The following is a 23,317-nucleotide window of genomic DNA, read 5'->3' on the forward strand; positions in this document are numbered from 1 at the left end:
TAAAGGAAAGGAAAAAAAGAAAGGAAAGGAAAGGAAAGGAAAAAAAGAAAGGAAAGAAAGGAAAGAAAGAAAGAAAGAAAGAAAGGAAAGAAAGGAAAGAAAGAAAGGAAAGAAAGGAAGGAAGAAAGAAAGAAAGAAAGAAAGAAAAGAAAGAAAAGAAAAGAAAGAAAGAAAGAAAGAAAGTAGATGAAGGGTTAAATTCAAATGTATCCAATGTGCTCATGGAACCCTAATCATCCACAGAACAGATTCCCCTTTCTTTACATGACCTCCCCATCTGCTCTGCAGGATGGGGAAGATCATATTTTGGTCCATGTATAACAGGAGGGCCTGGCGTGCTCTGATCCATGGGGTCATAAAGAGTCGGAACGACTTAATAACTAAATAACAAACAACAATAACAGTGTGCAGGGACAGGGAGAGGATGGAAAAAGTACATTTTATGAGCAGATATGGAAGAGGTCCCCCTGCATGTCCTGTGGTGTCACATAATTGGTTATTCAAAAACCTTGCCCTTTAAAAAATAGAATAGATTTAAAGGAATCTCTACCTGCTGAGACTCTTCTCTTCCATTGGTATAAAAATTTTGGGATTTTCTGTGGTCTGAGAAAAATCGAAGGTGGGATCCCAATAAGCAGACTATGACATCATATGTGGACGCGCTGTAAAATGTCAGCGAATAATATACAACAGTTCTCTACTAAGCTGTTTGGAAGCACTTAGAATGTCCATTTTTCTATTCAGTGACAAGTCTGAAGAACTTTGTTACTTTGTTGGAATCAACTTATAGCGACCCTAATCGGGCTTTCAAGGTAGGTTTAAGGGGTGGTTTTACCAGATGCTCATCCCTAGTGAGCTTCCCTAGCTGGGAGTGGATTTGAACTCAGGCCTCCCGAGTCCTATCCTGTCACCTAATCCACTACACCAGATGTCCCCAACCCCCAGTTTGCAGTCTATCCAGGACTGGGCCGTGGACACAGATTTCCTAGCCCCCTGCAAGCGCTCCCCACAAGCGCTGTTGCACGCGTGCGCGCAAGCACGTTCTGCCCCTGCGTGAGCTGTGCACATGCATGCGAGTGCCCCCCATGAGTGCCGTTGCCTGCATGCGTACGAGCACATTCCGCCCCCTGTGAGCACGCTGTGTGTGTGTATGCAAGTGCCCCCGAGCGTGATGTGCGCACATGCTCCACCGCCCTGTGTGCGCACCACACCTCCCCCAACCAGTCCGTGGTTGGGAAAAGGTTGGGGACTACTGCACTACACCACATTGGGAATCCCATAGTTTTTAGATTTTTATTAAATTCTTGAGAAGTGTTAATCTTCTGCAGCAGAATAATCAGTGAAACTGGTTTATCATGCCACAAACGTCCATGGATGGTATGGGCTCTTCTCCCTCTCTGTAACTGTTGCGCTTCATTGTCAGGGCACGCTGCAAAGAGAACTTCACTACTGAGAATCATGTACAAACTGACAAATATTTTACAGAAACCTATGCCCTGTTTTTTTTAAGCCTTTGGCATACCATGACACTTTGTTTTTCTAGTTTTCATTCATCTCCAAAGCTGGAACATATTTGAAACAGAACTCCAGTGTGTCATTGGCAGGAGAAGAGGGGAGAGAAGAGCTGCTTGGCTTTCTGCTTGATCTCTGTTTTTATTTTTAAAGAAGCGCCACTGCCAGATACCTGCCAAAGGCACAAATTAATCTGGAATCCATCCACCTGGAGCACTTGCTCTCGGCTTTCTTTTAAGACACGTCTGCCGTCTCCAAATCCACCTTTTCAGCAAAATTATTTCCTGACCACTACGGCCAAAATCTTTTATTACAAACTTAACCCTTCTTTTATTCTCACTTCATTACTCCAACAATTTCTGAGGGAGTCAAGAAATGATGGCTAAATGGTAGTAATATCCTTTGCATGCTTTTTAACAACAGCTTGTTTGGGGTTGGGAATATGAAAATAAAAACCAACATTTTATATCTTCTCTGAATATCCACGAGTCTCTGCAGGTAAGGAAAGGGAAGGGGACTTGCCTGCTTCCAGGGATCCTGAACTTGATATTTCTTTAAAGGTACACAGCTAAAAACCACAGTCAGGTCAATAACCAATAGGTATCATTATAGGACACTGCTCCTCTCCCCCAAAATTATTTATGTGGACAACCTTGTCAACAGTTACATGGAAAGTTTATCAAACACTTTTTATGCCCTCATCTCATCTGAGCACCAAGTATTTTTGTCAGAGAAACTAACAGAACAATTCTCTAACGATGAACATTATTTCACTGTTAGAGGATCCTGAAGTTAAATAATTTGGGTTTTTGGATATTATATCCAGAAGAATTGTTAACTAAAAAGTACTGCAACAAAACATTACAACTGTAGCGAACTGAATCACCCAGCTATGACTAGTAAACTTTTTCAAAATTTAGGAGACAGGCCAGAATGATACCTAGAGAAGTGTTCCCATGGAATCATGGCATCTGCAAAACTAATTAAAACTTGTTGATTTTGTTTTTCTTACAGAAATAGTAACTCCCATCAATGGAAAATTTTACTGATGTGCTTACACTAAGAATGGTTGTGAGTGGGCGGGTAGATATAATTGCTTCAGTAGAGTAACAAAACTCCCTCCACACCAGCACCATACAATGTCACAATGTGCAAACCCAACTTTTTAGCAAGTGCATCTCCAGGTGGCAAAGGAGAATTGCTGACACATATATGTACCTATCCCCTTCACGGATTGCCGCCTTATCGTGGTGAAGGGGCTTGAGTAATTCAGAGAAGCTATGGGCTTCTCTCGTGGAGAGTTCTGACTAAACGCGATCCACCTGGAGTAGGAACTGGCAAGCCACTCCAGTATCTTTGCCAAGAAAACCCCATGGACAGAAACAAAAGGCTAAAAGATATGATGCTGGAAGATGGCCCCCTCAGGTCAAAAGGCATCCAACATGCTACTGAGGAAGAGTGGAGGACAAGTACAAGTAGCTCCAAAGCTAATGAAGTGGTTGGGCCAAAGCCAAAAGGATGCTCAGCTGCAGACGTGCCTGGAAGTGAAAGGAAAGTCCAATGCTGCAAAGAAAAATACTGCACAGGAACCTGGAATGTAAAGTGTGAAGGCAAGAGGAGGAGGCAACAAAGGATGAGATGGTTGGACAGGGTTATTGAAGCGACCAACATGACTTTGACCCAACTCCGGAAGGCAGTGGAAGACAGGAGGGCCTGGCGTGCTCTGGTCCATGGGGTCACGAAGAGTCGGACATGACTAAACAACAACAACAACAACATGTATCAATACCATGCACTGTACAATCTGAGGTGAGAGGCAGGCAGGCAACAGTGCAATGTTCTAGTGACAGTAAGCCAAAAAATGTATGTTCAGTAGGACAAGCAATGGTGGCAGAGAAGAACAGCTTCTTCGCTGCCTCAGAATCGGCTTTCCAAATGGCTCTAGCCCATGTAGGATCAGACCTGCTCCAAGTCTTCCACTATCATCAATCTAATATCTGTCCCACTCAATCCCCCCTTTTTCATCAGCCTCAGTTTCTTAGTAAATCAATGAGCTAGTTTGCCTGCACTTTCTGGGAGGGGATGCAACTGAGTCAATAGCCCTGGACATCGTTTCATTCCAGAGATCAAACAAGGACTCAACAGGATCACCTGCCAAGACAACAAGAAACTCCCCAAGACCCGTCAGGAAACCATTGGGATCCATCAGTCTCTTAGGGCAGATCATTTTAATTGGTCCCCCACCCCTGCAGAGAGACTGAATTCCAAAAAGCCTGTTCCTTTTCTGCAGCTTTGCTGAGGTCCCCAAAGGATGAGGGACTGGATCTTTTCCACATAAGTAATTAACTGACCTGAAAAGGTATTGACTAGGCATAAAGCCCATTTACTGAAGGACTACAGTAGTACACTGGAGTACACAGATTTCATCGACCATAACAAATTTCTGTCCCAGAACTCTTTGCTGGCTAGGTCTTAAAATTTTGATTTAATATTTCTACCACGGGAATTGACCAATTATTTTTGTGAAGCCTAATAAACTCTTTCATAAACCACACAGAGTAGTGCCTCAGCACTAATGGGAACAGTATAGAAATTGAAGAAATAAATAAATATAATAAAATAAAAACAGGTGCCATTGGGTGGATGGCTTCTCTGACACACTCAAACCCTCTCACCATGTTATGGTGTGCATCCGAAGTAGAACATCATTTATTACCAAAACTCCCCCTCCTCCGGCAATGCCACTTGGCAGCAGAGATTTCTGGTACTGAAGGATGTACTCCTCTTGTCCTGTGGCTCCCCTGCTTGTGATGTTACCTCCCTTCTGCAGATGTAGCTGTGCCGACAGGATTTCAGCCCTTGGGTTTTAACTGTATAACGTGTGCTGCTATATAAGGCATTCAGATAATAGATGACACGTTGCAAATAATTTAAGAATGGATTTTTTAAATTACAAAACATCTATTCCTATACAATGGAAAACTATTGCAAGATATTGCTATCTTTAGCTGATTCTATCTTTTGACATCTAATTCAGAACAGAGACAAAATAAAAACAATAAATATTCACATGAAACCTTTCTAGGAATGTATATGAATTGTGTTTAAAAGAAAAACAGCAAAGTATCTCGTGGCATATTTGTTCTTGCGGGTGACAGGATAAATGGTGGATTGGAGTCTATTTTGTAGATGCATAATTTAATCAAGAAAGTCCAGTTTGCTTGAGGCAAACATGGCACGGAAGGATTTTTAATAATGTTTAGCTAGCCACAGAGAAACAGGATATTCTTACCGTTCCTCTACCATGTGTAGACAGAATGTTCGAGTGATTTTAGGGAGAAACCTATAGGAAAAACAGCTTTTACCAGTTCACAAACCAGTATCAAAGGGACGTGGTGGTCTTGCGGGTTAAACCGCAGAAGCCCCTTTGTGCTGCAAGGTCGGAAGACCAGATCTCATAAGATCGAATCCATGCGACGGAGGGAGCTCCCGTCGCTCGTCCCAGCTCCTGCCAACCTAGCCGTTCGAAAGCATGTAAAAATGCAAGTATGTAAATAGGTTCCACCTCAGTGCGAAGGTCATGGTGTTCCGTGTCTAGTCACGCTGGCCACATGACCATGGGAACTGTCTTCGGAGAAATGGCTTGGAAACGGGGATGAGCACCGCACCCTAGAGTTGGACACAACTGGACTAAATGTCAAGGGGAACCTTTACCTTTACCTATCGGAGGCAGGGAAGCATCCAGCTTTCCAGAAGCTATTAAACTCCAGCTCCTATCAGTCTCCTCCAGCATTGTTTTCCAGTCCCAAAATGTTTGAGAAGATATAGCCTGCAATCTTACTGTGATCCTGCAGCATATGCAGCTACAGCCAAGAATATCTGTGTTGCTTTACACCCCAAGGACCACATTAAACCCTTTTACTATGTTAGGCGAGGAACAGCATGCAGGTATTTCCACATCATTCTAACAATTTCTTTCAAGAGCGATGTATCAACTACAATATTTTGTCCACTTGACCTTCTGAAGCTTGACACCCCTACTTTTTAATATGGTGCTAGTAAACTGTAACAGAGCAGTGTGTTAGGTACAGTCTGGACTTCTAAGAGATGCCAGAGATGCTGGCCTGTTTCCTCATCAGAATTTAACCTGTCCTGCTGGTCTATAAGGATGCAGCACTCTTAGCACTGCACAGCTGATAACAAAATACTAGTTCCTACTCGGGTCCTCTCTCCACTCAGGAATCACATATTTATTTAAACTTATATCTGCTTCCTTACAGAAATATTCATTTTCCTTTATGAAATACAGGCTTAATCAGAAACCAAGCTAGGCAAACATACAGGTAGCACCAGGTTCACATTCTTCAAACATTCATTGTTATGGAAAAACAGAGAGGAGTATTCTAGACAAAAGAGCATCCTGTGTAAGGCAGCACAAATGGCTTAGACATTCTTTGTTAGAAAAGTGCTTTGATGGTCTCAAAACACATTAACTGCTTTGCCCTTTAAGGAAATTAAACACCCAGAAAGCGTACTCACTTAACTGCCATTTTCCTTACAGGTCTATCATTATTTAAAGGGCACTTTCATCTTTTGTTTCATCTTTTCCCTCCCATAGTCCCCAAGCAAGGAAACTAGATTTAATCCATCTCTTTCACACTCGCAGGATATTCTCATAGGCTGCTGCATTAAAACGTGCATGTAATAAAAAGCTGTTAGAGCTCATTTACATATAGGGATTTCTAGTTGATTCCTTTTTCTCTATCAACGTTACAAGGATGCACCTTTTCAAAATTGTATGTCGTCATAGTACTGATGAAATGGTGCAATGCTTTGATGTTAATAAAGAAAAGAAAGAAGACAGGTTAGTGAAACTGGGGATGGGGGCGGGAAGAGTAGTATAGGCATATACAGTGGTGCCTCGCTAGACGATGTTAATCCATTCCATTGAAATCGCTGTCTTGTGAAAACATCGCCTAGCGAAAAGCGTTTCCCCATTGGAATGCATTGAAACCCGTTTAATGCGCTCCAATGGGGGAAATAGTCGTCATCCAGCTAAAATCACCCATAGGAAAGCCATTTTGTGAAGTGCTGATCAGCTGTTTAAATCGCTGTCTTGCGAAGCATCGGTCCCGAAAACACCCGTTTTGTGAAGATTGCCCATAGGGAAGCCATTTTGCGAAGCCGATCAGCTGTAAAAATCGTTGTCTTGCGAAAAAATGGTCCGCGAAGCACGGACCAAATCATCGTCCAGCGAAATCCCCCATAGGAAAAACAGTTTTGCGAATTGCTACATTGTCTAGCGGAAAAAACGTTTTGCGGGGTTATCCTCTTGTGAGGTACCACTGTACGCTCCTGGGAACAACAGCTCCTTACATTATGTCTACATCAATCACACTTAGGCTAAAATCACGTTGCTTAGTGTCATGTTCCAACTACTGTAGACTGGGCCAATTTGAATTAAGGAAACTTGTGTAGGGACTGAAGAATCAAATCCCCACAGATTCAATGGCTGTATGCTGCAACAACTTACTACACTAAGTTACAGGATTTCAGCCCTCAAGAGATGAAAGGTTACCTTTTAACACAAATGTCAACAATACATGCTGGGTGGCCGATCTGCACTGCAGGTTCTAGGGGAAGCAGTGCCCCAAGAAGCCTTTTGCCTTGATCACAATATGATGGTGGTTTTAAGTATTGTCTGAAGGGGTGGAGTCCCATCTACAATGGATGGAATCATACAATAAATTGGAGAGAGCAGAGTGTTCCCTCCTTTGTTGGGAGGAATATTCCTGTCATTGTTATTTCTAGTGAGAAACTTCCTCAGCTCTCATCCACCTTTCACACAACACAGTGTATGGGATTTTTCTCTTCAAACCCTCTTTCCAACCCATATATATAATTTCTTCTGAGGGCTACTGATCCTGGAACATTGAGGTCTGTCAATAACAAGAGGGTTGTACAGCCCCACACATTGGTAGGAGCAGAAGTAGAGTAGACTATGTCTAGATGGGCGGCATATAAATGCAATAAATAAAAAATAAAAAATAAAAAATAAAAAATAAAAAATAAAAAATAATAAATAAATAAATAAATAAAAATAAATAAATACTGAAACAGCAGATGAAACCAACACTGAAATAGGGGAAAGAGGAAGAGATGGCACAATTGTGGTGGAAACAGGCAAAGAGATAACTATTATGGTACACAGGAGAGGATGTTTATGTAGTGTCTTTCTTTTGAACCTTATCACTCTGAAGATAGTGTTTGTTTACCAACTTCTTCTGAGAGAAGTGGACTCCTATGGAAGGGTTTGGCTGCAACCTGTTGATGTTGAAGGCAATATCAAAACTGCAGGAGGCTGTGACACTGCATACGTCAAAACTACAGGATTGGGTATGAATGTCATGGCTGAAGAAATCGAAACTTGCTTAGAACATGATGACTTGGGAAACAAGGAGTTTTGTATATATTTGTCAAAACCATAAGAAATGGCTTATTAGATTAATCTGCAGCCTTCGGAGACCACTCCCAAAGAAAATGTTTCAAAGAGGATTCCTTGTTTTTAAGTCCAGATCTTGTGAATCCCTTACCAATAGCACAGGGTTGAGAAATGTGAACTTTGCCCAAGGGAGGAGGGTGAGCATTTGCAGCATCTGTCTGGAAGGGTAATTCTCCCATATTTGTTACACTTTTTAAATAGAGCAGTTTTAGCCATGCAGCAGCTATACTCAAGAGAGACAAAGATAAAAATTAACTAATCTGGTTTTTTTAATTTAGGAAAAACAACAAAGAAAAGCCAGGAACAAGAACTATGAACTATTTGCAACAGCTTCTTAGCACTTTATAGAATGACGGAGAAGAGAAACATTCCTAGATACTGCTACTTGGATGGCAGAAAAGAAACTAAGGTACGTTTTACTGACACACACTAGAGTATGTACACTGTAGGAAACAGATGTCAGTTACCAAACGTCACTCAATTCTGGATTATGTCTGTGCAGGTGGAAGACCCTGTCCTGCTCCTGTAATCCACAAAGACAAAAAAAATTCTCTCTCACCCACTTTCTCCACAACATGCTTAATTTTATATTTATTTAATTCATCTAATTAAAATATTTTACCCTGCCTTTTTCTTCAAAAGGATCTCTTCCACTCCGTTTCCACCATTACTTCTTCACTTATTCCTTGTCTAGGAACTTCCTTGTCTAGCACCCCCTTTCCAAGGACTGCAACCTTTCCCTATAGGAGAAAAGCTAGTTCACTGTTCATTTTGATTGCACCTTTTTCTCTGAACCTTTCCCAGATCTGTCATATCTTTTTCAAGGCTGCTCATGCGGAAAGATTATACTGTAGGCCATTATTTTCACTTGTAAACTCACTGTATTCATGGGCATATTTCATTTATATTCACTAGACAGTAGACTTTACTACACAAAAGTCAATGTTCATTTCGAGGGCATGGAAGCATTCAATAATGATGAAAGTGACAGAATGAGGTTTCTCAGAAATGGGCTAGAATCCAACCTGGGCTTCTAAAAGGAGTCCTCTATGGAGACAGGAAAGCAACTCCTTAATTTCCTCAGGAAAAGAATATAGTTGCCTGCTTTGGAGATAGAGCTTATGTTTTCTAAATGAAAATATATGGTCACATTTCATTTATAAAATGTTTGTGTCAATGTGAAACACCTACCTAGCATGTTCTATGTGTATGTCACTTCAAAAGTTCTTAAGCTATTAATTTTAGGAACTACATTCAATCTTCTTGTTGTAATCCTATGGCTAGTAAAAGAGTGTGTATTTTGGAACACAGATAGCCAAGGTCCTGGTAGCAGAACACAGAAGTACCACAACCCTCAGCTCTTGCCATTGCTGACAAAAATTCTGGACTGGTCAGCCTTCAGTATGAGCTCAAAGAATAGAGGTATAAAAGATGCACAAACTCCATCTCTGGGTTAGCAGCTGCACCCACGGATGTTCCTGGATTACAACTCCCAGCATCCCCCACTGCTGACTATGTCAACTAGGACTGATGGTAGTTTGGAGAGTCAGCGTCGCCCACCTCTGCTTTGTCCTCTTAACACGGAAGCATTATTCCAGATCTTGCGAACTTAAAGCCTAATTTGTTTCTTAAAAGGAAAAGATTAAGACAAGATTCAAAGCAGGAGTGGCAAACCTTTGGCACTCCAGATGCTTTGGACTAAAACCCCAACAGTCCTTTATCGCGGGCAACAAAGGCTCAGGAATTTGAGAGTGCTAGTCCAAAACATCTAGGGGGGCAAAGTTTCACCACCCCAGGGGTCCGTATTACACTCCATGCACAACAATAAACAACTGGGCTGCAAATCCTGTTTCCAGAACCATGTATATTTGCTACCTGATCATTACAGTTCTGATTACCACTTGAACATGTTTTTGAAATTGCACATCCTGCGAAGCTTGGTAATCCCAATTTGGTAGTTTCTTATTACAACGTGAGTGGGAGCCACTGCAGTACAATTTTTTGAGTCATGAGAACATGACCTGACCTAAGCAATTCAAGCCACGTGCAAGCCGTTGTTGCTGGTGGTTGTCAAGTAGCAGCCCACACCTACAGCCTGGCCTCCTCTCAAATTAGCTCAGTGCCTCAGGAAGGCAATGGACGGGCCCTCCTCTATCACCCCCATACAAGCAAGGGCTTCCCCAACATCCGTGTATTGAGCATGAAGCAAGTTTACAGTGGAAGACCTTCTGGAAGTGAAGGATTGGCTGGGCGGCACATCATTGCCCAGGGGTATGCCTGAGTGTATACGCCAGCCTTTCCCACTCTTTGGGAAGGCTCCTTTTATGTCCCTACAGCTGCAAGAATTTTGAGTAGTAACAGCATTGCTTCTTCTGCTGCTGCAGCTGCAGCTCCACTACCACAATGTCCTACTTTGACATTATGGATATATCCCACATTGTCAATGGTTGCAAGCGGCATCGTATCATCGCTAATGTTGCTGGGACGGATGGCAGCTTTCAGACTCAACTCAAACATTTACAGATTGTTTGGAGATTTATTTAGCTATGAGTACAGTGAAACTTATTAAACTTCCAAATGCACCCTGGCCCTCAGGGTTACCATTTCTTTTAGCAGCCAGAGCATACCTCGCTTTCAGTGAAAGAATGCTTTAATTAAGCTCTTTTGAGCTAAGAAGCAGCAAACGGGTCCAGGAGCACATGCACGAACACTCAATGCTACTCAGTGCTAGGAAAATTACTTTTCTGGCTGTAACTCCCCAAATCCTCATTGCCAGCAGGTCTTGTGGCCAAGATGCCTGGGGGATTCTAGGCGTTTTAATCCCAAAATGTTACTTTTCCAAGTTCTGGAGATTTGCCATGTCTCTCATTTCTGGCAGTGGCGCCCATGTCCCCGAAGCTGGTACTCTGGATTGTGCCAAGCCTGATTATGGGCAGAATATTTGTTTCTTTCCTTTTAAAAAAAAGACTAAAACCGTTCTGTTGCAAACAGCAAGCTGAATAGCTTTAAGACATGTTTTTAAACTCCCAGCTTCTGCCATTATAAATATTTTTTGTTTACCTTTTAACTGAGATACTAAGGGTTAACTCTTATGTGAATTCTACCTAGGGAAAACCAATTAAAATGAGTCACAACTAGAATTTTAATCTAATCCCACTGAACCCTGCTCAAAGTAGGACTAATACTGAACATCTACAGACAGCTGAGCACCAAAATGACAGGATGCAAATTCAATAAATACTGACTAAAATATGACCTTTCCAAGTAAGGTTGGGTCAAAACAGCTATGTTTCCAGAAAATGAGAAAATTAACTATGTCCCGTGGCCTCTATTATGGTTCAATACAGAGTGAACACCATCATGGGTATATCTCAGAGCAGCAATAACAGTATCTAGGATGGTTTAAAGTGGCAGAGGCACCAGACGTAAGAAGCACTAACCTTGTAGACTCTCCAGAAACCTGAGCAAAATCTTTTGGCTCAGGTACTCAATCCTCCCCTCCTCAAGTCAGCAGCCATGATTTAAGACAATCTCTGCTTAGTTTTGTTCCAGGAAAACAATCCAGCACCTGTAGTTGGCTTGTTTAGCAACTGACCAGAGTTTATTTTAAATCACCACATGGGTTCATAGATAACAAACCATGAATTGAAGTGAAAACTGGCCCTGACTTTGCCTTAGCTGTGCAGAAGGAACAGAGACCAGGGAACACACAAACCTAAAGCTTTGCTGGAACTTCAAAAGGCTCATTTTCATGTAATGCTAAATCTGACATAGCACTACATACAAATTGGACCAGCATGTCCACGAAAATCATAGGAGAGTGAAACGGAAGTCAACAGCGCTTAAGAGTTCTTGTACTGGGGTTTCATGGTTTATTTAGGTTAATCCTTCAGTGTCCTTGAGCACACCTGATGAGCTGCTATCTTCCAACTCTGACAGACGTTAACCCCTTGAGTTTTTTTCTGCTAGACATGACCCAATGTTGGAAACTATGGAAAACCTTATTAAGATTCCCAGTATTGGTTTCCATAGATTCCTGGAGAGATGCTTCTTCCCTTGGAGAGCAAACCCTGGCTATTATCCTTTTGTAACTCTCTGTAGACAAAGAGAGGCCCTTACCTCTCTTTCTAAAGTGTCTACTTTTGGAGGCTGGAAGTATCAATGAACAGAGGTTTGCTGGAGGTAGGGTCAACATAAACAACGAGTTGGGAAATGTTTTGTGAAAAATATACATTCACATCATAACAAGCAAGACTGCACTTTCTGGCAGAAAAACAAGTGACACAATTAAACCAAGTCTTTCTGAATTGAGTCTTCATAATGTAAATCAATTTTATTTTAATCCCATCAGTGCAGGAACCCATGCTCAATGCATTTTGCATATTTTACTGGAACACTTTTTCATCATTCAGTAAAATGTATAGTGAGAAGAATCAATTTCGTTCACTCTCCTTGCATATGTTTAATAAAGCTTCTCCAAAAGATTCACAAAGCATGTTTTGAATAAATAGTTGGACTTGGCATATATGTGCTGTTTAGTTTCTGTAGCTAAAGCAAAGAAATTCCAGGGGTTTAAAGACTACCAGATGGCAATGCTTGCTGCAGTTTCCAGTTACCACAAAAGCTGCTCTATAGCATTTGAGTGCAAAGGCATGTAGGCTACATTCATGATCATAGGCATCAGTAAAAAGCTACGTGTTGGGTCTTGAACATCTTTAAACACAACTGAAAAATAGCTTTAAATCAGACAAACAATGTTCTAGCAACAATAACTAGTTTGCAGAAAGCAGATAGACAAAGTCTTGAAGCAATTTGCAAAAACAACCCTGCAGAATAAAATACAAATAAAAATGCATGTTTGAAATAGTTATTTTGTATACATTGGCTCAAATCAAAAATCCTAACGGTGATTGCAGCCCAGAAATCAGAAGAAGACTGATATTAGGAAGGGCAGCAATGAAGGAACTAGAAAAGGTGTAAGGATCTATCACTAGAAACCAAGACCACAATGATCCATACTCTTGTCTTTCTGATCACCAAGTATGGATAAGAAAACTAGACAGTTATGAAAGCTGACAGGAGAAAAATCATCAGTTCATTTGAAATGTGGTGCTGGAGGAGAGCTTTGCAGATACCCTTGGACTGGAGGAAATACTGTACAAAAAGTGAGTTCTAGATCAAATCAAGCCTGAACTATCTCCAGTCTTCAAATATATTGAAACAGAGGCTATCCTACTTTAGGAACATTTATGAAAAGGCGGGATTTTCTGGAAAGGATAATAACGTTGTGAAAGGTGGAAGGCAGCAGAAAAAGAGGAAGACCAACTATGACATGGACTGACTCCTTAATGGAAGCCACAGGCTTGAGTCTGCAAGGGTTGAGCAGGGCTGTTGAGGATGGGACATTCATAAGGTCACCATAAGTCAGAAACGACTTGACAGCACATAAATAAAAACAACAACGAAGAAACAAGCAGACAAAACATTTATTTCAAAAAAGGAACTATTCCGTGTTGCCATCTTAAGAGACATTTGGAAGAGGGGAGTATTAAGTTTTGTGTTTTTTAAAAAGTTCCCTCGGTCAGCAATGTCTTCTCTTTACACATTGGTCACCAAAGTACACAGAGCAACGGCACTGTACCACACCCTAAGACTGCTCAGAAAGGACTTAAGCTTCTTCTTTTCTATAAACAGCAGTTGTCAATTCTGTCATTTAAACATATGGTGGCAACCATTACAAGACACTCCGGAAAAGGCATGCTCTAATGAAATATCAGCAGGAATTTGAGCAGCTGAATTCATTCAGTGTACTGTACTCCCTCATATGAATGCCATTTGTTGTTCTTTGCCCTTTAGTTAGCAAGAGCTTTCAAGCTAAAAGCAAAATGCTAATGGGAATCTCCCTCTCCCTGGATGCTTCAAAGACACAACCCATCTGGCTTGTACCAAATTAAGAAAGGCACAGTTGTCTTCGAATGCTCCTCCTTTTAATATGTACAACTACGTACTAAGTACCAAAGGTTGGTCCAACATTAGTCCTAAGCAGAAATCAATAGGATTTTAGGAAAGATTATTGAACATCCCATCCATTCCAATGAGTGTATTCTTAGTAAGCCCCCCCCCCCCCCTTAGCAAGAATTTGAACTAGGAAAGGCTGCTCTGCCTGGATAGCATCTTCACATGAGCCACAAATCCAAGTGGAGAGGCACTGGCTCACATGAAGAGTTCTTCAGACTGTTCTACTTCTCATGATTAGAAAAATGATGGAGGGAGGGAGGATAACATTATCCCACATTATGTGTAGGCTTCAAACCTGAAAGGAGCTAATCAATTAGCAGAAAGATCCTTGATTTGCCCTCTGCACTTAATAATCTTATATCCTTTGTAATTACCGTATTTTTCAGTGTACACGATGATACTTTTATCTAAAATCTTTAGACTAAAAACTGAGGGTTGTCTTATACACAGAAGTAAGGGAGGGAAAGGGATGAAAGGGTTGAAGGATTGCAGCCCTTTAATGCTACAGCCCTTTCATCGCTGCTTTACCCCTCCACTACTTAAGCCCCGTGGGGCTTATGAAGTGGTGGGGAAAGCAGCCATGAAAGGGCTGCAGGATCAAAAAGCTGCGATCCTGCAGCCCTTTCATCACTGCTTTACCTCTCCACTTCCTAAGATTGTTGCTTTCCCTCTCCACTTCCGCAGCCCTTTGATCCTGCTTTCGCGGGGCTTAGGAAGTGGGAGGGGGAAAGCAGCAATCAAATTTCCTTATTTGGGGTTGGAAATGTGGGGATCATCTTATACATGGAAAAATATGGTACACTGGTTTTCAATTTGCCTAGTGTGTCTTGCAGATTATTTATAGCAGTGGTTCTCAACCTTGGGTCCCCAGATTAATTAATGAAAATATTTTTACCCCACCGCCTGCCTTTCTTATTCTTGGACTCCAACTCCCAGAAATCCTGGCCAGCATAGCTAGTGGTGAAGGCTTTTGGGAGCTGAAGTTCGAAGAACATCTGGGGACCAGAGGTAGGAACCACTGATTTATAGCAAATGGAATTATTTATTTATTTATTTTATTTATTTATTTATTTATTTTATTTCTATCCCGCCTATCTGATCATATTAGACCACTCTAGGCGGCTTACAGTAAAAACAACAATGTAATTTTAAAACTTTACAGCAGAAACTTAAATAAAAAAATAATAATAATAAAGAACAGAATAAGAAAAAAGATCGTCAAGGGTTTTCTGTTGGGAAGGCCCGCCTATACATCAATGTTTTTAGTTGTTTCTTAAAAATGCCCAGGGAGGGAGCCGCGCGAATCTCAGGGGGCAAGTTGTTCCAAAGGCGAGGAGCCACCGCCGAGAAGGCCCGGATTCTGGTCTTTTCCTTTCGGGCCTCTCTCGGCGTTAGGCTCCTCAGCCTTATCTCCTGGCTCGCGCGAGTGACACGGGTAGATCTAGATGGGAGAAGGCGTTCCACCAAGTATCGAGGTCCTAAACCGTTTAGGGCTTTGTAAGTAAGCGTTAACACTTTGAAATCAATGCGGAATCGGATTGGCAGCCAATGCAATGCGGCCAGAGTGGGGGAGATATGTTGGTATCTTCTCAGCCCACTGAGTAGTCTGGCCGCCGCATTCTGCACCACCTGTAGTTTCCGCAGCAATCTCAAAGGTAGCCCCACGTAGAGCGCATTACAGTGGTCTAATCTCGAGACTACAAGCGCATGCACCAGAGTGGTGAGAGACCCCACATCAAGGTAGGGCCGCAGCTGGGCTATCCGCCTGAGATGGAAAAAAGCGGAACGGACCACGGACGCCACCTGGGTCTCCATGGTGAGCGCCGGGTCAAGATGGACACCCAAGCTACGGACCCCATCCCTGGCGGGCAGGGTCACCCCCCAAAAAATGAGGGAGTTTCCCATGTCCCCAGGTGTGGGGGCGCCCACCCTCAGTACCTCTGTCTTGTCCGGGTTCAGCCTCAGCCCGTTCTCCTGCATCCATTCCTGTACAGCCTCCAGGCAACGCTGAAGGGACAGAACGGCATCTCCTGCAGTTGGAAAAAAGGAGATGTAGAGCTGTGTGTCATCCGCATATTGATGGCACTGCGCTCCACACCTCCTGATGACCCCTCCCAGCGGCCTCATGTAGATATTAAACAGCATTGGGGAGATGATCGACCCCTGTGGGACCCCACAATTAAGGCACCACGGGGCCGAAACATTCTCCCCAAGCTGTACTCTCTGGGGACGGTCCTCCAAGAAGGAACGGAGCCAAGCAAAGGCCCGGCCACCTATCCCCAACTCGGCGAGCCTCCCCAGGAGGATACCATGGTCAATGGTATCAAAGGCCGCTGAGATATCGAGGAGTACCAACAGAGACACTTTACGTAATGCTACTTTGTTCCAATATTTTCTCTAGCATTCAACTATATTTGAATTCCTAACTTTTAACCCTTCAGCATAGTGCTTTTCCTAGGGAGTCAGTCCATCTTATGTTTGGTCCTCCTCTTTTCCTGCTGCCTTCCACCTTTCCCAGAATCATTGTCATTTTCAGAGAATCCTGCCTTCTGATGATGTTCCCAAAGAAGGACAGCCTCAGCTTCAACAATTTTGCCTCCAGAGATAGTTTGGGCTTGATTTGATCCTGGACTCATCTGTCTGTTTTTTTAGCAGTCGAAGCTATTCGCAAAGCTCTCCTGCAAGACCACATTTCAAAAAAATCAATTTTTTTCCGGTCAGCTTTCTTAACTGTCCAGCTTTCGCACTCATACATAGTGACTGGGAATATAAGAGTGTGGATGATTCTTCATCTCGGTCTTCAGTGATACATCCTTACACTTATGTCTCACTTATTATCTGACTCTTATATCTGAAGGTGAGGATTTGTTCCACAAAAGCACATATTAAAATTAATTGGTGCCTCGCTTGACGAGGATAATTCATTCCGTTGAAATTGCTGTTAAGCGAAATCCTCGCCAAGTGAAACGAAAAACCCACTGAAATGCATTGAAAACCGGTTCAATGAGTTTCAATGGGCTAAATACCTCAGCGTCCACTGAAGATCCTCCATAGGGTGGCCATTTTCGGTGCCTGTAAAGTGAGGAATTCGTCCTAAAACACAGCGGGGAGCCATTTTGCACAGGGAGTGGCCATTTTAGAGTCGCCGATCAGCTGTTTTAAAATCGTCGTTTAGCAAAAAATCTGTTCCCGAAGCAAGAAACCGATCGTTAAGCCATTTCCCCCTATCAAAACATCGTTTTGCGATCGCAAAAACTTCATTGTCAAGCGGTTTTGTCGTTTAACGAGGTAATCGTTAAGCGAGGCACCACTGTATAGCAGTTAATTTGTAAGATGCTACAACATCTTTGTCTTTCTTTTTACTTATCTATACCTATATCTATATGTGTTTGATTTTTGTTTCTTGTGGATAACCTTACACTCAATTATTTTTTCTAATTCCTCCACTACTGTTCTTCAGGTATCTCAGTCTTCTTCTGAATTTTTTTGGCTGCAGTCTTCATTAGGATTGATGATTAACCCAAGGAATACAAAATATTTTAAATTACAATGATGTCACCACCACCATCTTAGATCTGCAGAGCTGGAAGGGACCCTATGGATCATCAAGACTAGCCCCTGACAAGGAAGCACAATGGGCAACTGAATTCCCAACCTCTGGCCAGCAGTTAAGAATGTCAATTTCTTCATTGTTAACATTCAGGTTGTCTTGTTCTCTTCCCTCATCGTGATTTTTCTCTTCTTGCACACTGTGTAATAAAGCTTGTAAGCCTCTTCCCCAGAAATTCAGTATTATGAAGCATCTTATTTTTTGAATTTTCTTCCAGACACAATTACAAATGCAATTTAAATGCTAATCTTCCAGTGATGTCTACACCTAATGACTGCATAGCAAGTCTGGGGAACTTCTGTCCCTCTAAGGCCAGTCAGATAACCAACTTCTCAATGAATGGAAATCCACTGGACTAGTAATGCAGGATCATGGTACCCTCCAAACAATGATGGGTCTTCTTCATGGAAATCACTCTTTACACAATAGGAATGCTTGCACAAACCACACAGCCTCATACTATATGCTGGCGAGACCTTCTCAGTGAAAGCTCAATAAGATACTGGTTCACATGGTGGCAAACATCTATTTCCAACTTTCTCACCACTGGCCAGGCTGGTTCTGGCTGATGGGAGTTAATCGCCACAGATTCCCTAACTTCATCACACAGTTTCATAAAAATGGTTAAAAGCAGAGGGAACTAAAGTCAGAAAGATAAAGTGAGTATTTCCTGCAGAGTCTTTTTTTTTTTTTTAAACCAATGATATTCTCTTAATTGCCACTAGCAATTCCCCCTCTAGGAAGGGAAAAGTAAATTCCTCCTACTTACAAATACATTGATTGTCACTGTAAGCCTATACATAGTATATACATACAACGAAATTCACACAGACACCCACAGACCAAATGTTATTGGGAAATAAAATAAAATAAAGCAGACACAAAAACACAGGGATTGACCAGGATGAATCTCCTTACTCCACCATTTAACAGGACTAGCCACATTTCAAAGAGACTTCTTGTAAACCACACAACTGGAGAAATGCTGTGCTAATGTTCATGACGCCACATTGTTTTCCCTCTCTGCAAATATTCTGAAATGAATCTCTCCTCTATGAACACACTTTTCTGTTTTAGCGTTATCCTGCTATATTCAATCTGTGCAGCTCTCTTCTGCTTTGTCCCTTCTCATTCTGCTATGCTGGATTATATTTGTCTTCTGCTTTTGGTCACTGGCTTCTAAAATGGATTCCCTCCTACTCCAGTCATGTCTGCAGGCAGGGCTTGGCAAGTGCCCACAATCCTTTTAAAACTGAAGCAAACACTAAATGAGCTAGGTTGACCTTGGCATATATACAAGAATTCCTACTATTTAAAAGCTGTTTAAAAACAGGACCAAAAGTCAGACGGTAGCCAAAGCCATCCCTAAATAAAAATGTCTTGGCCTACTAGTGGAAGACGGTGAGGAAGGGTCTAGCCTAGCCTTCTTTGGAAAGAAGTTCCATCTTTTGAGAACAGCCCTCAAGAAAGCCCTCCCTCATGTCCTCATCGAACATGCCTGTGAGGGTGACGGAACAGAAAGGAAGGCCTCTCCTGCAGACCTTAAGACTTAGGCACAATCCTTCACTTAATTATATATAGGGCACTTTCCATACAGAAACGACAATGTCTTCATTTTTATTGTTTCTACGACCGTGTGGCCTATTGCTGATTTTTCCAGTTCAAATACTGTTTCCCTACTCTTTGCAAGGGACAAGTTTCTATAAACAAAAACCTATGAAACAAGTAAATACCATTAAAAAAAGGGACACAAGCTCTTAAGGAGGTTCTCTGCACATTTGTAACATGCCTAATAGATTACACCAGGTTCTAAAGAGAGGAGAGTCCAAAGAAACGGTACATGATCTGCATGACCATCTTGTGAGTATATAATTATGACTCACTACATCAAGGTTTTATGACTCAAGCTTAAAAAGTTCCCCACAAAAAGGTAAAATGTAAAGCTTAGAGATTACGTACCTGTACCTTTCTTAAATTGGTACCCAGTATGGTGTAGATACCCAGTATGGTGTATGGGATGTAGATCAGTCTACATCCCAATCCCGAGGAAGGGCAGTGCTAAAGAATGCTCCAACTACCGCACAATTGCACTCATTTCACACACTAGCAAGGTTATGCTCAAAATCCTCCAAGGCAGGCTTCAGCAGTATATGGACCGAGAACTCCCAGAAGTACAAGCTGGATTTCAAAGGGGCAGAGGAACTAGAGACCAAATTGCTAACTTGCGCTGGATTATGGAGACAGCCAGAGAATTCCAGAAAAACATCTACTTCTGCTTCATTGACTATGTAAAAGCCTTTGACTGTGTGGACCACAGCAAACTATGGCAAGCCCAAGAAATGGGAGTGCCTCACCACCTTATCTATCTCATGAGAAACCTATACGTGGAACAGGAAGCAACAGTTAGAACTGCATAGGGAACAACTGATTGGTTCAAAATTGGGAAAGGAGTACGACAAGGCTATATATCGTCCCCCTGCTTATTCAACTTATATGCAGAATACATCATGTGAAAGGCTGGACTGGAGGAATCCCAAAATGGAATTAAGATTGCCGGAAGAAATATCAACAACCTCTGATATGCAGATGATACCACTCTGATGGCAGAAAGTGAGGAGGAATTAAGGAACCTTGTAATGAGGGTGAAAGAGGTGAGTGTAAAAAATGGTCTGAAGCTCAACTTCAAAAAAACTAAGATCATGGCCATGGGTCCCATCACCTCCTGGGAAATAGAAGGTGAAGATATAGAGGCAGTGACAGATTTTACTTTCTTGGGCTCCATGATCACTGCAGATGGAGACAGCAGCCACGAAATTAAAAGACACCTGCTTCTTGGGAGGAAAGCGATGACAAACCTTGACAGCATCTTAAAAAGCAGAGACATCACCTTGCTAACAAAAGTCCGCATAGTCAAAGCTATGGTTTTCCCTGTAGTGATGTATGGAAGTGAGAGCTAGACCATAAAGAAAGCGGACCGCCAAAAAATTGATGCTTTTGAATTGTGGTGCTGGAGGAGGCTCTTGAGAAGCCCCTGGACTGCAAGGAGAACAAACCTATCAATTCTAAAGGAAGTCAACCCTGAGTGCTCACTGGAAGGACAGATTCTGAAGCTGAGGCTCCAATCCTTTGGCCATCTCATGAGAAGAGAAGACTCCTTGGAAAAGACCTTGATGTTAGGAAAGAGTGAGGGCAAGAGGAGAAGGGGACGACCGAGGATGAGATGGTTGGACAGTGTCATCGAAGCAACCAACATGAATTTGACACAATTCCTGGAGGCAGTGGAAGATAGGAGGGCCTGGAGTGTTCTGGTCCATGGGGTCACGAAGAGTCGGACACGACTTAATGAGTAAACAACAAAAACAACCCCTCTATTTATCAGAAAACTGTAGCTCCTTAAGAGCTACAGTTTCACACGCTAGGGATTAAAAACTTTTAGATCACAGGAATTGTTGTTAAAACCACTCTAGGACTGAATTAATTCCATTAAATAGGGAACCTAGATGTGGGGATATTTCTCACCACTGTCTGGCTCCAGTGAATCATTAACAATACTGACGTTATACATTAGCATTAAAAACAAAAGAAACCACAGACAAGACACAGAACCAGAGTTTGATTACTACTGGAATTTGATGGACAATGCTCCCTTCTCAATTAACATTTGAGGCTGGCCAAGTAACAGCAAGACAGCCTTTGAAAGAAAAAGGGAATTTTAGACAGGACACAACCCTGTACATGACCAAATATTATCAGAAGAGTAGAGATTATTTTACCAAATTCTCTGTGTTCACTCAAAGGTTAAAGGTTAACTCCATCCAATCTGCTTCAGTGAAATTATTAATGATAATTGGAGGCACTGATGACCCAGTTTCATCAAAAAGCATTTAGTATGAGAGCTAGATCACTGACACTAAAGATAACTTCTCGTATTGGTAATATGGGCTCCAAGTGTAGACTGTACTACCCCTCATCCTCTTATATAAATTGCCACCTTCAAAAACCTCGTATTGGCCACATCCTGCTTTTGAATTCGAATGCAGACATTGCTCCTGATCCTTCTCCTTCTTGGGGTTATCTGTAACTATGACACAATTAAATGCTTCCCCTTCTTGACCCCCACTGAACAGAGGTCAACACAGCACCCCAGACACACACCTATCCATAGCTTGTCCCCATGCGGGACATCTGGGACTTCTAGGGATGACTTCCGTCCCATTGCAGTGCCAAAGAGACAAAAGTTATCAAATGCTTTTCCAAGCCTTCATCCTCCAATTTCACGCACTTTGCCCCTCTTGTGTTACATAGCTTCATAATGGCAGTTGCATCAATATCAGCTTGTCAACAAGATAGACATCTGTTCAAGGCAACATTGAGCCTAAGCTTCAGACATACGTGGTGTTCTTTCTTAACAGCAGTTGCCTGGAGGAGGTAGCTTCACAACAGGAATGTTTTTGAAAGCACCAAAGCGCTAACACTACTGATGTCAATATCATCAACAGTCATACATTACATACCGTATTTGCTGGTGTACAAGATGACTTTTTGGCCCTGAAAAACATGCCTCCAAGTGGGGGGGTCGTCTTATACGCCGGGTGCACTTCCAGCAAACCCTCCCTTTTTCCCAGCAAAGTCACTTACCTGGTAGTAAGACTGAGTAGACCTAGCCCGCCCCTCCTTGGTAGCCTGGGAACAGCCTGACTCTAGCGCCGAACAGCTGACTAGCAGGAACCAGGGCAGCCATTTTGAGATGACCACATGGCTGCTGCCTCTCAAAATGGCTGCCGCCTCTCCAAAATGGCTGCTGCCTCTCTGCTGTCCTTCTTCCAGCAAACCTCGCTCTCTCCCAGTAAAAGGAACTAAAAGCGGCAAAACAAACTCTCCCCATGATGCAGCCAAAGCAGAATCACGCATGCGGAAGAGGGGGTAGTCATATACAGCAAGTACAGTGGTGCCTCGCTTAACGAGCGCACCGTATAACGATTAAATCGCATAGCGATCCGCACAACGTTTTTCCTATAGGGAAAAATTCGCTTTGTGAAGACCGGTAAGCGTTTCGCTTACCGATCTTCGCAAAACGCCCCCCGCCGATCAGCTGTTCGGCGGCCAAAATGGCCGCCGGAAGCCGGGAAATGGCCTAAAATGGCCACGCGCAGCGTTTTCGCGCCCTCGTTAAGCGAGGCGAGGGCGCGAAAATGGCTGCCGGCCATGAAGAAGCTTCGCTGAACGGTGAGTATTTGGCCTATTTGGAACGCATTAAACAATGTTTAATGCGTTCCAATGGAAATCGCTGCCCCGTTCAGCGATGCTTCAGCATAGCGAAGGTTAATCCGGAACGGATTATACAGTTATATACAGGTTATATACAGTGGTGCGAGGCACCACTGTATATAACAAACTCTACATTTTGAATGGAAATGCTGGTGTGTCGTTTTATACGCCCAGTCGCCTTATACGCCAGCAATACGGTAATCAATTATTTTTAAGAAATCATTTTCCCTTTTCTATCTTCCTCTGTTCTCTAGTTGCTGGTATTCAGAGACACTGAAGGTAGCACAGCCATCACAACGAACTAAACCTAAACAGTCATATCATCCACAAGATTTCACTAAAACACCTTTCATGCCAATTATGAACTGATAAAGAAACATTTGCTCTTGTTTGTCCTAAATTTTCCA

At 42.4% G+C, this 23,317-nt stretch overlaps 1 protein-coding gene and 1 long non-coding RNA gene across 5 annotated transcripts in view; one reads left to right on the top strand and one right to left on the bottom strand.

Moving 5' to 3' along the window:
* FERMT2 (FERM domain containing kindlin 2) overlaps positions 1 to 23,317 on the bottom strand; it is a 122,006-nt gene that overhangs the window by 48,564 nt on the left and 50,125 nt on the right. The gene's annotated exons all lie outside the window — the stretch shown is intronic.
* On the top strand, positions 1,098 to 21,228 carry LOC144586304 (uncharacterized). The gene is made up of 2 exons (XR_013541064.1): positions 1,098 to 8,423; positions 17,493 to 21,228. It is a non-coding gene; the product is annotated as an uncharacterized LOC144586304 (long non-coding RNA).

This window comes from Pogona vitticeps, chromosome 1 (genome assembly GCF_051106095.1).
Source record: "Pogona vitticeps strain Pit_001003342236 chromosome 1, PviZW2.1, whole genome shotgun sequence".
In the NCBI taxonomy this organism is placed as follows: Eukaryota; Metazoa; Chordata; class Lepidosauria; order Squamata; family Agamidae; genus Pogona; species Pogona vitticeps.